We start from the raw sequence: 4,105 nt of genomic DNA, 5'->3' as shown, positions 1-4,105 counted from the left end.
TATTTGCTTGCCTCTAGCAAGCAGAGCAGACCTGAGAAATTGCTGCTATCAAGAAGACATGCTTTACTCTATTCTTTTCTGTCTAGAATTACTTTCCAAGCTCTCTCAGGTTTTATATGGATGTAGTTGTCCATGTGGGTGCCATCCTGTAACATGAGGAGTGGGCTGCTTGTTGGGGTTTCTGTCCTGCCCGGTTCCCACAGCTGGTAAGCCCCTAAAGAAAACCACACAAGAGAGTCTACATTATATGTAAACTGATTGGCCTATTAGCTCAGACTTCATATTAGCTCTAATAACTTATGTTAGCCCATTATTCTAGTAAATGTTAGCCACATGGCTCAGTACCTTTATCAGCGGGGCAGGTCACATCCTGCTTCTTCAGTGTCTAGACAGCACGGAGGAGCTTCCTTCTTCCCAGAATTCTCCTGTTCTCATTGCCCCACCTCTACTTCCTGTCTGGTTGTCTTGCCTATACTTCCTCCCTGGCTACTGGCCAATCAGTGTATATTTAAAACATAATTTACAGAATACAGAATTGTCCCACACCAGGAAGGTTCTAATTTTAACATAGTAACAATACATATAACAAAATGGTTATCAAGCAAGAATGACAGAAACAATATTTAGTCTATTTGTATTTGACAAAATTGAAAATATTCTACCATCTATCCTATCTTTGTGAGGCCAAACTTTCATATCTAATTTATCTTATAACTATGAAAAACTAATTTTAACTATCTAGTCCTCAACTCCATCAATATTATATCCTACATAAGTAAATATGAAGAGCGTTGTGTAAGCAACTTCCAAAACTCTAGAAATGACAGCAATATCTGGATGTCAGGACATTTACCCAAAGTACTTCTGTAACTTTGGGGCATGCATCTCCACCCTATAGGTCTAGAGTGTCTGGCAGATTTCTCAGTGAGGCAGGAAAGTTGAAAATCTCGCACCTATATTGGTAGTTTGTCAGTCATTTTCTTCAGTCCAAAGCCGATCTTTAGGTGGTGTTTTTCATCTTAGTGGTATTATAATAGTCCTGGTGTAATCATTGTTGTGGGCCCCATCCTTCTTTTGGAGAGTTCAAATATCACTGTTCAGCATGGTCTTGGTTCACTGTGGAAAACTTAAGCATTTTAAATGTCATATGCAGTAGATCTTAAAAAGGTTAAAGAAAAATTTCAAAGATTCAAAATAGAAACAAAGGATTATGATATTAATCGCAATAAAATCATCTTTTAATTTTCTTTTTCTTCTGTCCCATATCAGGTGACTCTTCTGACATAACACAGAGATTTTGTATTTTACCTTAACAGGCATGCTCAGGTTTAGAGAGAGAGAGAGAGCCATATTCCAATTCAAAAGCCAGCTTCAATTTTTAATTGGACTGGTACTACAAAAAAGACCATTTGGATTACATGTCCATAGAAAAGGACAGAAACAAACATTAGGGAAGATGTATAAAATCTTATCCTATTGAAAATATAATGTAACAATAGGCCCATTTACTCTTTTTCTTGAGACAATTATTTTCTGGAGGATTATCATTTTTCTTCAGATGTCTCATTTGTCCAGTGGTCTTTGAATTCTTTAGCTGGATGCCTTTATTCTCCTAAAAAGGCAAAAACAACACCCTTGCCAAACACTAATTTTTGGGAGGGTCCCATATGACAAGTTATTTCTGATCAAATAAAAAAGCATTTGTTAGTTTTAAAGTTAATTTAGATTGAATACACTTGTCATTTGATTAAATATTACCTTTTATAATCATGGTTTTTTTTTCAATTTCTAAGTGAACAGTTCAAAGATTGGGGAACATACTCAAATCCATTCTTCTCAGGACTGATGACAATGAAATCCGGACCAGACAGTTTAAATAAAAAGCTAGCTAGTTGTATTTTTTGATTCTTGTTTTCTGAAGTTTTGCTAGGTCCCATCTGTTGTCAGTGTCTGAGGCTTTTCATGCTAGACTCCTATGAATCCTCCAATTCACAGGTAATCAAAATTCTCCTTTATTAGACAAATATTGTTTCAGTAACTTGCATTCAAGAATTTTACAAGATATGTATACTATAATAAGCCAATTTTGCTTTATTTCATTGCATAATACTTTTTCATATTTTTATATTTATGTAAGTGTAGCTTTGGTGTACATTCATGAGCATATGTATGCTTGTATGTATGTGGGCGCACATGTATGCAAATATGGAGACACATGTCCATGTGTGTGTAGAGTTTGGAAGTTGATGTTGAGTTGCTGGGAGCAAAGACCTGTATTGGTTATATCAAAGCCATCTTAGTTCACAAGTTAAGTAAGCTATTTGCCTCTATAGGACAAGTTCCAGGCCCAGGAAATAACTCTTATCGCTCCCTGTGAGTTAAGAAGCCTACAGACCTGCAGGTCCCAGGCCCCAGAAGTAATTAGCATTCCCCTGTCAATTAACATTTACAGATCCTCAGTATTTCCTTATCTCTTCCTGTCAGCTATGGATGTCTTCAGACCTGACATTCCAGTTAGAACAATTGCATAGCAACCCACCCACCACTCCTGCCCTTTTGCTATATAATGCTCCTGAGAAAAAAATAAAATTTGGCAGCTTGATCAGAATACAGACTTGCTGTCCATTTTCTCGTGTCTCTTGTCCCTCCATTTCTCTCCTCCTCGGTCTGGTACCCGATTCATACCTCAGTTGCTTTCTACTTTATTTATTGATTCACAGTCTCACAGTGAATGAAGAGCATGGTAGTTCAGGCAGTCAACATATTTCCTGCCCCAGCTAGGATTACAAATTTACCACCACTCCCACTCAGTACTTATCTCAGTGCTAGAAATCTTTCTTTTAATCATAATATAATTTATATTTATTATTATTATTATTATTATTATTATTATTATTATCGTCATTATTATTATTTCAAGCCAGCTGCTCTGGAACTAGTTCTGCAGACTAGACTAACCTCAAATTCACAGAGATACACCTTTCTCTGCCTTCCATGTGCTAGGATTGAAGGTGTATGGCATTTCCTGCAGGTGGTGGAAAGCTTAACTCAGACCCCCATGCCTACACATCAACCCCTTTATCTGCTGATCCAGTTCTTCAGCCCTGCACTAGACAATTTTGAAATGCAAATAAAACCTGTGAATTAGAACTGAACAAGGTATAGTTGACATTTTGAAGATTTCATCTGGAGATGGTGAAAGAGGAGGGAGAAAGAGAAAAAAAATATTTTATTTGTGATAAACAATCTTTGACACGAAAAAGCTTTTACACACTTGTTTTGAAGTTATAACTGTTGCTGGTTATGCATATTTTGAAGAAGTAGATTCTTTGCTCATATTTTATGAAACAAACCACCTAACATTTCCTGTCACTGTAAATTTCTGATTCACAGTTATGGCAACAATGGCCACTGGGTTTGATATCATTTACTGAAAGAAAACAATACAATTTTAGGAGTTTTTGTCTATATTAGCTTACTTACAGGTATGACAACAAGTCTAGTGAGTAGAGACTCTGTTGGGGAACCGATTTGGAATGCATGGCTTGCTAGCAGTAATGTCTTATGAAGTTTAAGGCACTTTTAAAGGGAGAATAAATGCTCAGATGAAAAGGTCAGTCTTAAGAGTGTTTTTTTAGTGTCTGTGCTAATATAAAATCATTTCCAGGAAACTTAGTAACTAGTACAAACTCTCAAGGCAAAGAAGCTCATTCATTCATTCTCTCACCAACATTTATTGAATACTCATTACATGCCAAATTCTGGAAATGTGAAGATAAAACATAGTCCTATAAAACAATTAAAAATTGTATGTAAAGACTTTTGTCTGCGGGGTCCTTGGCCCACCAGGAGTCCCTGTTCCTGTGCTAAGGAGATTCATCCAAAAGGGTGAGTATGTGCCTGCCCAAAGCAGATAGTCCAGGAACAGAGCACCGGGCCCCTTCAGCAGGGGCTTCTTTATTCCACATGACCCTGCCTCCGCCAAGCCTGCCCTATTGTTTGCAAGGTCCTTGGCCCAGGAACAGTTTCTGCTCCTGCACTGAGGAGATCCATCCAGAGGGGTGAGTGTGTGCCCGCCTGGCCAGAAGGTCCCCGGAAGGGAGTG

This window comes from Microtus ochrogaster, chromosome 10 (assembly GCF_000317375.1).
Source record: "Microtus ochrogaster isolate Prairie Vole_2 chromosome 10, MicOch1.0, whole genome shotgun sequence".
Lineage (NCBI taxonomy): Eukaryota > Metazoa > Chordata > Mammalia > Rodentia > Cricetidae > Microtus > Microtus ochrogaster.
Note: the sequence above shows the minus strand (reverse complement) of the source record.